Genomic DNA, 14,861 nt, shown 5'->3' with positions numbered 1-14,861 from the left:
CTTCCTTACTTCAAATAATATTACATGGTAATAATTATAGTAATCAAAACAGCTTAGTACTGGTATAAACACACACACATAGACCAAAGGAAAAAAGTAGTCAAGAAAAAAAATCTCACACACATATGGCCAACTAATCTTTTTTTTTTCTCATTAAACTTTATTTTAATGGATCTCAAAATTCTGTGATAGATTTTTGGTCAAGTTGTTTCCATTAAAAAGTACTGATTTAAAAAACTAATAACTTAAAACTGCCGCACACACAGAAGAAACAAATGGTCCCCAAAACATTCTCCTTTCCTTCTGAAGGTTTTATGATTAAACTTAAATGGCCAATTGAGACAAACAGTTCTGAGACCGTTCTCCCACCACTGATTAAGACTGGGGCGGCAGGTACTGGGGATAATACTCATTTAGCCTTCTGAGCTTTCTGGGCGGACTTGGTGACCTTGCCAGCTCCAGCTGCCTTCTTGTCCACTGCCTTGGTGACACCCACAGCAACCGTCTGTCTCATGTCATGGACAGCAAAATGGCCCAGAGGAGGATAGTCAGAGAAGCTCTCAACACACATGGGCTTGCCAGGAACCATGTCAACAATGGCAGCCTCACCAGATCTCAAGAACTTGGGGCCACCTTCCAGCTTTTTCCCAGAATGACAGTCAATCTTCTCCTTCAGTTCAGCAAACTTGCAAGCAATGTGAGGTGTGTGACAATCCAGCACAGGTGCGTATCCAGCACTGATCTGGCCCGGGTGGTTCAAGATAATCACCTGAGCTGTGAAGCCAGCTGCTTCCATCGGTGGATCATTTTTGCTGTCACTAGCCACGTTGCCACGACGGACATCCTTGACAAAAACGTTCTTGATGTTGAACCCCCGTTGTCCCCAGGGAGAGCTTCACTCAAAGCTTCATGGTGCATCTCAACGGACTTGACTTCAGTTGTAACATTGACTGGAGCAAAGGTGACCACCATGCCAGGTTTGAGACCACCAGTCTCCACTCGACCCACAGGGACAGTACCAATACCACCACTCTTGTAGATGTCCTGGAGGGGCAGATGTGAGGGCTTGTCAGTTGGCTGAGTTGGTGGCAGGATGCAATCCAGAGCCTCAAGCAGCATGGTTCCACTGGCATTGCCATCTTTACAGGTGACTTTCCATCCCTTGAACCAAGGCATGTTAGCACTTGGCTCCAGCATGTTGTCACCATTCCAGCCAGAAATTGGCACAAATGCTATGGTGTCAGGGTTGTAGCCAATTTTCTTAATGTATGTGCTGACTTCCTTAACAATTTCCTCATCTCTCTTCTGGCTGTAGGGTGGCTCAGTGGAATCCATTTTGTTAACACCAATGATTAGCTGTTTCACACCCAGAGTGTGAGCCAGAAGGGCATGCTCACGGGGCTGCCCATTCTTGGAGATCCCTGCTTCAAAGTCACCGACAACAGCAGCCACAATCAGGCAGCACAGTCAGCCTGAGATATGCCTGCAATCATGTTTTTGATAAAGTCTCTGTGTCCTGGGGCAGCACTGATGGTCATGTAGTACTTGCTGGTCTCGAATTTCCACAGGGAGGTATCAATGGTGATACTGCACTCACGTTCTGCCTTCAGTTTGTCCAAGACCCAGGCATACTTGAAGGAGCCCTTTCCCACCTCGGCAGCCTCCTTCTCGAACTTTTTGATGGTTTTCTTGTCGATGCCACCACATTTGTAGATCAGATGGCTGGTGGTGATAGACTTGCCCAAATCTACATGTCCGATGACCACAATGTTGATGTGAGTCCTCTCCTTTCCCAGTTTGGCTTAGATTTAGTGGTGGTTTTCCTGACACTTGTGTCCTGGTGGCAAACCCATTGTGAAAAAGTTTGGTCAACGAATCTTTAACAAGTGCACCAAGAGTGCATAATAGAGAAAAGATCATCTCTTCAATAAATGGTCCTTGGGAAAACTGGTATCCACATGCAAAAATTTTTTCAAAGTCTTTGAACTCTTGCCTTATCTTACACCATACACAAAAATCAACTCAGAATGATTAAAGACTTCAGTGTTTAATGACTGAAACCATAAAACTCCTAGGAAAAATATAACAAAAAACTTCCTTGACTTTGGTCTTTGCAATGAATTTTTTGGATGTGACATCAAAAGAATAGGCAATAAAGTAAAAATAAACAAGTGGGGCTACATCAAACTAAAATCTTCTGAACAGTCAAGGAAATATTTTAAAAATGAAAAGATAATCTATGGAATGCAAGAAAATATTTGTATATTAAATACCTGAAGGTGTTAATATCTAAAATATATGAGAAATTTGTAAAACTCAACAATAACCACCACCAAATACTGATTTTAAAATGGGCGACCTGAATAGATATTTCACAAAAGAAGATAGGCATAGGGCCAAAAGGTTTATTAAAAATTGCTCAACAGCACTAATCATCAAGGAAATGCAAATCAAAACTACAATTAGGCATCATCTCACACCTATTAGAATGGCTATTGTTTACAAAAAGCTCCACAAAATATAACAAATGCTGGTAAGGATTTAGAGAAAAGGAAACACATACTTTTGGTGGAACTATAAATTGGTGCATCCATTTTGTAAAACAGTATGGAGTTTTCTCAAAAATTAAAAAAAAACCAACCCTACTTTATGACCCAGTGTTCCCATTCCTGGCTATTTTTCCGAAGGAATTGAAATCAATATCTCAAAGAGATACCTGTATTCTTATGTTTATTGTATCACTTTTCACATTAGGTATGGGAACAAGCTCAATGTCCACTGACAGATGAATGAATAAAGAAAATGTGGTATATACATGCACACTACTATATGTAGTATATACATATAGGAGTGGACTACTATACAGCCTTTAAAAGGAAGAAAATTCTGCTTTTACAACAACGTATATGGACCTGAGAGACAGTGAAATAAGTCACAGAAAAACAAATACTGTGTATATGCACTTATAAGTGGAATCTAAAACTGTGAAACTCGTAGACATAGAGAGCAGAATGATTATTACCAGGGACCGGGGGGAGAAATAGATGAGGAGATTTTGGTTAAGGGGTTTTCAGTTATAGAAGAGGAATAAGTCTGGAGAGTTAATGTACAGCATGGTGACTACAGATAATAATACTCTGCTATATAATTGAAATTTGCCAAAAGGCTAGATTCTAAGTATTCTCACCACAGACACAGAAAGATAACTATGTGAGGTGAGAAACATGTTAATTAGCTTGATCATTTCACAATATTTGTATATAAAATCCTCAAGTTGTACATGTTAGATCTACACAGGTAAAAAAATCTTGAAATATTTATGCTGAAGTCTATCTGGTTTAAAGAATCACTGACTCATTAGCAAAACTAATAATGGAAGTTATAGCAAAAATGACATTGGACAACATAATTTTATAAAGTTCTATTAAATTAGTAAAAGCTAAAACCAAATTCCTTCTGTATAGCACAGGGAACTATATTCAATATTTTGTAATAGCCTTTAATGAAAAAGAATATGAAAATGAATATATGTGTATATATATGCATGACTGGGACATTATGCTGTACACCAGAAATTGACACATTGTAACTGACTACACTTCAGTTAAAAAAATGAGCAAAACCTGAAATACAAAGCAAAATGTATCTGCATTAATAGAATTTCCTTTATGAGGTATATGTAAAGTTTGTGGGAATCAATAAAACAGATGTACATTTTGATTATTCTGTCTTCTGATCAACACTTCTCATATCATTTAGGAAATGAGAAAAGAGGTACAAAGATAAATGAAATCTGTTCAGATGGGCACAGGGTATATACCTAGTTATTATAACAGTTATTTCTTACCTCATTTCAGAATAAATTTAACAGGAGAGACCAATTATGTAAGTAAAAGTAATATGCATATTTTCTTTTCACCAGAGAATATGCTATAGTTGCACGACCAAAATATTTGATAAATCTATAAATGTTGCATTTGTTTTTGTGCATGTAAGCAAAGTGGACTGATAGGTTGAACAATTCAAATTTCATTCGGGCTGTGTAGACGAACAGTGTTGAAAAATCAGACAACCAAATGTTAATTTCTTCCATAAGAAAGGTTTTTATTTATCTTTTTGGTCCAAATTACCTATATTATTACTTAAATTACCTATATTATTACTTCAGCCCTTTCCTTTTCTTTGCCTGTGAAGGCATAGTTTTAATATATTTTATATCAAATCATAGCTATGGTTTTTAAAGACTCACTGTCAGATTTAATATGTTTAATTTAATATGTTTACTGTGCTTAGATTCCATAAATTTTATCTGCCATAAAATGGAAGCTTTTACATCCTTTACATCTCTTCTATATCAGCCATGCATCAGGATAAATAACATGCCATAAAAGAGCAGAAGGCACAGTTAAGATAGAATCATTATGCAGGTAGGTTATGGCCTGCTTTATATGAGAACAGCTTCCCTAAAGAGACCTAATGGGATGACTGACCTATAAAGCATTTAATTTGTTGTTAGCATTTCATTTGATTGCCTTGTAGTTCCTCCAGGAATAAAACTTTTGATTGTAAAAACTTCTAAATGACACAATGGTTAATTCCTTTTCCTGTAACTAACAGGGTCTCTCAATGGAGAACACAAAATTGTATACTTTTATTTCATAGCTGTTTCTCTGGTATGGTTTCTAAACTCTGAGATAATGCAAAGATCAAGAGTAGTTAAATAGATCATTCCTTAACTTGTAAGAGCTTGTTTTAAGAAACAATTGCCCTTATGGTAGCTCACAGAGAAAAAAATGTGACAATGAGTGTTTATATGTCCATGTATGACTGAAAAATTGTGATGAACACTGGAATTTGACAAAACATTGTAAAATGATTGTAAATCAATAAAAAATGTTTAAAAAAAGGAAGAAGTGGGAGAAAAAAAAGAAACAACTGCCTTATTGGTACCCACACAATTCTGATTACAAAAGAGAAAAATAAGAATATAGAGAGGACACAATTTTTCATTAAGAATATAATGAATTTTCCACTTTGGAACAGAAAGCCTTCTGTAGTATGGAATAGATAGTATAACATTTGATAATAAATAAGATGATAAATATATTGGAGGCCAATCATGTTAAGATATTTCTGGCTGTTAATACAATATTTAAAAGAGTATTAGCCTGTTTTCCACAGAGTTTTTCTATACATATTTGGAACTATATAAATTGTCCTAAAAAGTAAAAAAATATATATATTTTTTAGAATGTAACTCAGTGGTTTTCAAACTTACTTGCACACTGGAGTCGTCTGTGGACCTTCAAAAAATATTGATCTCTCTGCTACACTCCAAGAGAATGAGATATATTTCATCTAAGATTTGTCCTGGTCTGAAATTTTTGAAAGATAGCCATGTGATTCAATTGTGCAGACAAGATTGGGGAAAAAAGACTGATGTAAACTAAAAGTAATTACTGAAACCCAGGTTCATTGTTAGGTTCAAAATTAGAAAACTAAGCAGTAGCTAAGTAATTGCTGATTAAGCTCGCCGAGCGCGCCTAGCTGCTAGTTTTTTGAATGCTAATGAAATACACACGCACACACATACACAAAGTCTGAAAAGTATTTTGACAACAGAGAAACAAACTCCTTAATTTGCTTAAACACATGAATATAGTAGAATTCGTAGTGCAGTGACACAAGTAAATAACTCAATAATCATTTGCTGCTTTCAGAGCTAAATGAGACTTCATTCATTTTATCTATAAAATAAATGATTCAATAAATATTCACATTAAGAAGTGCTGGGTTATAAGCAAGAATAATTTAAAGGTATAAAATACAAACTAAAGGAGTGTTTTTGTTTTTCTCCTATTGTCCATAGACATAAACATACTGCCAACAGGTGACGTGTTTTGCAGTCCTTAACGAAACCACCACCCTGGGCAGATTCAGAAGACAGCAGTGGCTGACAATAGATTCTTAAAAATATGTTATCAGTGATAAGTCTCTAACTCTTTTCTCTGCACTTAAAACTTTTGCCTGGATTAGGTGAGCGTAAATAAGGTAGACATGGTGGCAGAGTTGTTGTCATGGGCCATGGGATAATAATATAAAAATATTTTATGATTAAAAAAAAGTCTAGCAACCCTTAATGTGTAAAGACATACAAGTGCCAAAAGATCATACATGAAAATCATGAATACATTCAAGTTTAGGGATGAAAAGCCCGCAGGGGCCTAGCTACCTCAGATATCACTTAGTCACATTTAAGGCGAACAATTAAAACGGGTTACTTGAGGCTTAAAGAGTTTACCAGGAGGAAGAATTCTCAGTGTTAAAATTGAAACAGTCTTGTGAAAAGAGGGCCAGTTAGTCGATCCAACACATTTCATCTTCTGCCTTATTGTTTCAGGTACATATTTTATAATACATTTTTAATTTTAAAATAGTTTAGATACACATAAAAGTTGAGAGAGTAGTACAGATAGCTCCCCACCCACTCTTCCCCACTGTTAGCACATTGCATTAGTATAATATGTTTGTTACAAGTAATTGATCAGTATCGATGCATGACTACTAACTAAAGTTCATACTTTATTCGATTTCCTTAGTGCTTATTTTGAGTGTTTTTTTTTTCCTGTTCTAGGATCCCATCTAGCATATCATCACGGTACTTGCAGTCATTCTGTCTCTTTAAGCTCTGTCCCAGAAGCTTGAATGTGGAAAATGTTTCCAAATGTATTTTATGAGCTAGCACCACCCTATACCAAACGTGAACAAGACACTAGAAGAAAAGGAAGCTGAACATCAGTATGCCTTGTGAATACTGATACAAGAAAATCCTCAACAAAGTACTAGCAAACATAATTTAACAGCATATTAGAAGAATTATACTATGCTCAAGTGGGATAAAAATGAATCAATGTCTTCAACAAATGGTGCTGGAACAATTGTACATCCACATGCAGTAAAATTAATCTAGGCACACACCTTATACCCTTTTCAAAAATTAACTCAGCATAGATCACAGACTGAAATGTAAAATGCAAAATTACAAAACTCCTAGAAGATAACATGAGAAAGAAAAACGTAGATGGCCTCAGGTATGATCATGACCTTTCAGATCCAATACCAAAGTGATGATTCATGAAAGAAATCATCGGTAAGGTGGATTCATTAAAATTAAAAACTTCTGTTCTACAAAAGACAACGTCAGGAGAACAAGAAGACAGGCTATAGATTTGATGGAAATATTTGCAAAAGACACATCTGATAAAGTACTCTTATACAAAACATACAGTGAACTCTTAAAACTCAACAATAGAATACAAACAACCCAATTTCAAATGGGCCAAAGACCTTAATAGAAATCTTACCAAAGATACAGTGATGGCATAAGCATATGAAATATGCATATGAAAATGTGCTCCACATCTTATGTCATCAGGGAAATGGAAATTAAAGCAACAATGAGATACTACTTCATAACTATTAAAATGACTAAAATTTAGAACATGGAAAACATTGAATGCTGGCAAGGATATGTGACTACAGGAACGTTCTTTCGTGGCTGGTGGGAATGCAAAATGGTACAGCCACTTTGGATGACAGTTTGATGCCTTCTTACAAAGCTAAATATACTCTCAACATATGATCCAGTATTTATGCTCCTTGGCATTTATCCAAAAGATTTGAAAATTATGTGCACACAAAAGTTTGCACATGGATGTTTATGTAGTTTTATGTATAATTGTCAAAACTGCAAAGCAATCAAGATGTCCTGCAGTAGGTGAGTGGATAAATAAATTGTGTTACATCCATATAATGAAATATTATTCAGCACTAAAAACAATGAGCTATCAAGCTGTGAAAAGACATGGAATAATCTTTTTTTTTCCTTTTAGAAGTAATAATTTATTTTTAACATTTTTTATTGATTTATAATCATTTTACAATGTTGTGTCAAATTCCAGTGTAGAGCACAATTTTTCAGTTATACATGAACATATATATATTCATTGTCACATTTTTTTCTCTGTGAGCTACCATAAGATCTTGTGTATATTTCCCTGCGCTCTACAGTATAATCTTGTTTATCTATTCTACAATTTTGAAATCCCAGTCTATCTCTTCCCATCCCCCACCTCCTTGGCAACCACAAGTTTGTATTCTATGTGAGTTTATTTTTGTTTTGTATTTATGCTTTGTTTTTTTGTTGTTGTTTGTTTTTTAGATTCCACATTTGAGCAATCTCATATGGTATTTTTCTTTCACTTTCTGGCGTACTTCTCTTAGAATGACATTCTCCAGGAGCATCCATGTTGCTGCAAGTGGCATTATGTTGGCGGTTTTTATGGCTGAGTAGTATTCCACTGTATAAACATACCACATCTTCTTTATCCAGTCATCTGTTGGTGGACATTTAGGCTGTTTCCACGTCTTGGCTATTGTAAATAGTGCTGCTATGAACATTGGGGTGCACGAAGACATGGAATAATCTTAACTGCATATTACTAACTGAAAGGAGCCCACCTGAAAAGGCTACATACTGTATGATTTCAACTATATGACATTCTGGAAAGAGCAAAACTTGAAGACAGCAACAAGTTCAGTGGTTGCCAGGGGTTAGTAGGGCTGGGGGGAGGAGACAAACAGGCAGAACAGGAAGGATCTTTAGGGCAGTGAAAATACTCTATATGACATCATAATGAGGGGTACATACTGCTATATATTTGCTTAAACCAATAGAATGAACAGCACCAAGAGTGAACCGAAATGTAAACTATGAGTTTTGGGTGATTATGACATGTCAGTGTAGGTTCATCGGCCTTAACCTACCAAGTGTACCACTCTGGTGAGTGATGTTGATAACGGGAGAGTATGTGTGAGGGAAATCTCTGTGTTTTCCCCTCAATTTTGCTGTGAACCCAAAACTATTCTAAAAAAAAAAAACTTAAAAAATAGAGTTTTTAAAAAAATCAATCAACAATCAACATATATATCACATTAACAAACTAAAGAAAAAATAGAAAGCATGATCATCTCCATTGATGTAGAAAAAGTGTTTGATAAAATTCAACAAACTTTCATGATTAAAAAAAAAAAAACAAGAAATTGTCCACATAAGCATAGCACCTGACCATCACAAAGGCCACAGAGCGAAAGCATACACACACTGTCATGTACACAACAGGGTGAGAAAGGAAGTTTTTCTTCTAGGTTTAGGAACAAGATGGGGATACCTGCATTTGCCCCGTTTATTCAATACAGTATCAGAAATTCCAGCCAGAACAATTAGGCAGAAAAAGGAATAAAGATACACAAGTTGGAAAGGAAGAAGTAAAATTGTCTTCAATTACAGATGATAAGTAGAATATCCTAAAGATTCACAACAAGAGTGGTTAGAACTAACAGACAAATTCAGCAAAGCTGTGGGATATAAAACCAACACACAAGAGTCAGTGGCATTCCTATCAACCATACAAAGTGAAAATTCTGAAAAGGAAATGAGGAAACAATTTAATTTGCAATAACTTATAAAAAAGAATAAAATACTTAGGAACAAACAATGAATGGGGTGACAAACTTGTACACTGGAAATTATAAAACATTGCTGGAGGAAATTAAGACACACAAAAAATGGAAAGAAACCCCACCAAGTTCATGGTTAAAAGACGGTATTTTTAGGATGTCAGTAATACCCAATGCAATTTATCACTTCAGTGCAGTCCCTGTCACAGTTCAAATGACAATTTTTCAGAAATAGAAAAATACATCTTAAAATTCATACAGAATATCAAGGGATCTTGAGATGCCACATAATATCTTGAAAAAGAACAAAGTTGGAGGTCTCACACTTCCTGACTTCAAATCTTGCTACAAAAGCTACACTAATCAAAACGGTGTGGTACTAAAACAAAGACATACAGACTGATAGAGTAGACGAAGAGAACCAAGAAACAAACCTTCAGATATAGAGTCAAATGATTCTGAACAAGGGCGCCAAAACCTTTCAATGGGTAAAGGACAGTGTTTTCAATAAATGGTGCTAGTAAAGTTGGATATTCATATACAAAAGCATGAGTTTAGACCCTTACCTTACACCATATACAAAAATTAACTCACAATGAATGAAAGACCTAAATGTGAAAGCTGAAACTGTAAAACACTTAGGAGAAAACATAGGATAAAGCTTCATTACGTTGGATTTGGAAATGATTATACCAAATGCATGAGCAATTTTTTAAAATGGATTAATTTGTTTTGATAAAATTTTTAAAAATCCTTTTGTACATCAAAGGACATCATTAAGAGGATGAAAAAGAACTCAAGGAATAGGAGAAAATATCTGCAAAGTAACTGTCTTATAAGGGATCAATATCCAAAAAAAAATTAAGTACTACTACAACTCAACCAAAAAAAAAAAAAAAGCAATCAAACACAAACAACCCAGTTAAACATGGGCAACAGTCTTTCATGGATGTTTCTCCAAAGAAGGCAGACAGATGACCAACAAGCATGTGAAAATATTATCACTATCATTAATTATTAGGGAAATGCAAATCAATACCACAATGAGATAACACTTCACATGAATTAGGATGTGTTTTATTAAAATAAACAGAAAAGAACAAATGTTGACAAGGATATGGAGAAATTAGAACTCTTGTACATTGTTGGTGGGAATGTAAAATGGTGCAGCCACTGTGGAAAACTGTTTGACCAGTCCTCAAAAAGTTAACCAGAATTACCATATAATCCATCAACTTCACTCCTAGGTATATATCCAAAATGTTGGAAGCAGAAATTTGAACAGCTATGTGTACATCCATGTTCATAGTAGCATTTTCCACAGCAGCCAAAAAGTAGAAAAATCCAAGTGCCCACTGATAAACAAAATGTGGAATATACATGCAATGGAATATTATTCATCCTTAAAAAGTAATAAAATTTTGATACATGCTACAGCATGGATGAATATCATAGATCTCATGCTAAATGAAATAAGCATACACAATGCGACAAATACTGAGTGATTCCTCTTACATGAGGTGCCTGGTTTAGTCAAATTCATTGAGACAGAGAATAGAATTGTGCTTGTGCAGAGCTGATTGGTTTGTGAAGATGAAGATTTCTGGAGATGGATGGTGTTGATATTTGGCTAACAATGTGAATGTGCTTAATTCCACTGAAAATTTTAGTACAACTGAAAAATGGTTAAAATGATAAATTTCTCTTCTGTGTATTTTACTATAATAAAAACTACTTTAGCAAATTTCAAATAAAAATTTTGTATCTGTCTTACGATAGAGACGTAGAAAACACACACATTGTCATTGTTTATTTTACTTGTCCACAATTTCCTTAAAACACAATTTCTGTTATTAAACTATCCCACCAGTTTGGATTATTTAAGCAACATGTCTGTGGTCAGCAGCTTTACTAATTCCTTGCTTTACTGAGAATAGTTTTTATTACTTTGAAAACAATTAATGCTTTGACTGAATAGGGAGTAAATTATTATTCGGTAACAACATATTTTTTTATCCTAAATATTATTCTCCATTCTGTTTATTGAGTATAAATATGTGTGTTTGCTTGTGTGTGTGTGTGTGTGTGCATGTGTGGTAGAAAAGGAATGGAGTGGTAAGAATTTTGAAAGAATTAATAGCATCATTTTATTTATACATACCTTTTCTACATTTCATAGACACTCACATATTCAGATATATGTAAACACATGCATAAAAAGAAACTGGAAGCTGCTAAGCTACAAAGCAAAGGTCAATAAGATATTTCATTTTCAATGAAGTTTTCATCTCTTTTAGCCTACCAGTCCCATCCTTGGTAAATTATAAACTTCTCAGATGTATAAATTATATTTTTTTTGCTACATATCACATGATTCTCATATATTAAAATAGTCTATGCATGCATCCACACATATGTAAACATACATAAAGATATATATTTTATAGTGCAATGTTTATGTGGAAAAAGTGACACACCTGGAAAACAAGAGATGAATGTCCTCAATATATAAAATGATTTGGGAAATAGTTAAACATCTGTGCCAAATGGAGCATGAGACAAGGAGCTAGAGAACTGGATCCTACTTCTGGCAGGAGTTTTTATAAAGTTCATTTTCTTTATTTTTTTTTTTAAGTCTCCACAGTGTAGATAACCATCATCATCTCAGGATTATAATGATCAAATAAAATAATGGATGTGACAATACACTGAATATAATGAAGAAGAGTTCAAATATTTTATTGAACTTCAGTACTTGCAGAAACAAAACTTGCAAATTAGGAGGAACTTTGTTTCACCTTCTGTCCCCAAATGCCCATTTTTGAAAAGATAATGTCTTAACAGGAACTTTTATTTCAGTATTATGTATTTTTAAATGAATTCTAATGATCCATCTAGTCTCCACTGCAGTGATATATTTTATCAAAAGTAAGATATTCTTTCATAAACAGTAATATATATCTCTGCAAGGCCATGATCAAAATCTTCTGTTAGCACCTCAGAATCAAAAATATGACATTTAACACTATTCCTGCTCCACATGTTAAAGTTGGAAGCGTTGCTTTGTAATTGTCATGATTTAAGCTGTATTTTCTTAGGAAGCTACAACTTAACTACACATTACATTACTGTGTCATGAAAGGCCTAAATTCTTTATAGAGCATGAAAATGAGTGTACATAAAAAGGACAGATTAATAAATAGATAAAAAGTGAAAAATTCTTAAAGCGAAAACAAGCAAGTGCAAACCAAAAGAAGCCAAATATATGGGATACAGAACATGGAATCTTTGTTCCACACATGAGAAATGTAAAGTAGAAATTAGGGTAGCAAAACATTTTTAGAGAGTTACGAATTCATTTTCTATAACATCATCTCAATGGCCACCATGAGAATTTCAGTCCAATTTCCATATGATAGGAAAACAGTCTTTACCCAACATTACCATCCATGTATAGATGGTTCTTGTTTAATAATACAAAACCGCTGAGAATAAAATTAAAAACAACAGTGAGAACACAAATTTGGACCCCAGTTATGTGATACGAGCTAAGGGGAAGTGACTCTGGACCTCCAGAGATATCTCAGAATATATCAGAACCTTGAACAACAAGGCAAGACATCAGCTCCGGAAATTCCTTCGTAAAATGCAGATATTGCTTAAGGAAATGTCACATCAACGCATTATTAGATTGGATTAATATTAATTAGTCATTTCCCTACCTAGCAGAGAATTACTGCCTTGGCAGCTAACCTTTCAAGGTAGTCTGAATTTGATTCGTTTAGTCTCAGGAACAATTTTTGCTTGAATAACGCAGAGCAATCAGTGGAGCTGAACAGCCGGGTGCGGTCGGGGAAAGCAGCGCTCAGACTCCTGCCCAAGTCACTGTCGTTCCGAGGTGACTGCGGGCCGACGCAGGGCTGTACCCTCTGAGGAGAGGAGCAGAGACTTGACACTGTGCCATGGGGACATCTGTGGTAAACAGACTGTCAGGAGCTCAGCTGAGCCGGAGAGACTAAGCACAGTGAGCTGCCAGCTGTGGGGAGCTGATGAAAGCAACGAACCCGCAGTGAAAGTAACAATTAAGCCTTTCATCACCTACTTTATATACAAGGAAGAAGCTAAAGCCAAAGAATGTGCCAACTTCACCGTTTAGTTTCCCCCGTGGAATGGCATACTGGTAGAGGGCCAGGGGCATCAGCACAGAGGGGGGAGGTCACTTCACTGTTGAGGGAGCTGCAAAACAAATGGCTCTTGCAGTTTTGTGGACCCTGGGGGTGGGGAGGAAAATGGTTCGCGTGGAAAAGTAATGAGTACAGAGTCGGAGTCGAGAAAAGTCTCTTCAAGTTTTTACCCTCTTCTCCCCAATAATGAAGCCTCAGCTGAGGCTTCTGAAGATCTCAGCAGAAGGTTCCAGATAAAGAGACCTAGGAGTAAAGGAGCTTAGCTGGGAATGCAAATATGCATAAAAGCACGGCCAGCCAGAGAGGGCCTGAGTCTTTGACTGTGACTCCCTTCAGATACTGAAATGCATTGCTCGGGTCTGATGCGCTAAGAATAGCTTCCCCTCCCCAACCCTGCAAGTAAAAACCGTGCAACTGCCTACGGCCCAGAGTGAAAACCCACATAGGTTTTAACCAGGAGATATTTGTAAGTTTGGCTTTTTTAGATTCCAGATACAAATAATTGACACTTGGACAAGGTGGGGGTTAGCTGGCTCTGACCTCCATGCAGTCAAAAATCTGTATATAACATTATAGTCGGCCCTCCATGTCTGCAGTTCTGAGTTTGTAGATTCAATCAACCATGGATCATGTAGCGCACTATTGAAACACATTTCCGTAGAAGGGGACCCACACAATTCACATTCGTGTTAGTCAAGGGTCAGCTGTACTTGTCTTTTTCTGTCCGACTTCTCTCACTTAACATTATGTGCCCAAGGTCCATCCTTGTTGTCACAAAGAGCAGGGTGTCCTTTTTTGTGGCAGGGTAATATTCCATTGTATATACAGTTGAAACTTGAACAATGAGGGGTTTACGGGAGTGAACTCCTGTCCATTTGAAAACCAATCAGAGTATAACCTTACAGTCAGCCCTCGTAACCACAGTTCTGTATCCAGGAATTCAGCCAACCTCAGACTGGGGAATGCTGTGTGTGCATTTACTGAAAAAAAAATGCACATGTAAGTGGACTCGTGCAATTCAAAGCGATGTTGTTGCATGTTGCTGAAGTGTCAATTCTTTATACCACATCTTCATTATCCATTCATTGATTGAAGGGCACTCAGGTTATTTTCATATCTTTGTTATTATGAATAAAGCTGCAATAAACATAGAAATGT

General features: G+C 35.9%; 1 pseudogene; it reads right to left on the bottom strand.

Annotated features, from left to right (window-relative positions):
- Positions 1-316: 316 nt before the first annotated feature.
- LOC140685987 (elongation factor 1-alpha 1 pseudogene) lies at positions 317-2,594 on the bottom strand (annotated as a pseudogene).
- Positions 2,595-14,861: the final 12,267 nt, after the last annotated feature.

The sequence above is a fragment of the Vicugna pacos genome, chromosome 15 (genome assembly GCF_048564905.1).
Source record: "Vicugna pacos chromosome 15, VicPac4, whole genome shotgun sequence".
Taxonomy (NCBI): domain Eukaryota; kingdom Metazoa; phylum Chordata; class Mammalia; order Artiodactyla; family Camelidae; genus Vicugna; species Vicugna pacos.
The sequence above is the reverse complement of the archived record's forward strand: the minus strand, read 5'-3'. Positions and strand labels throughout refer to the sequence as shown.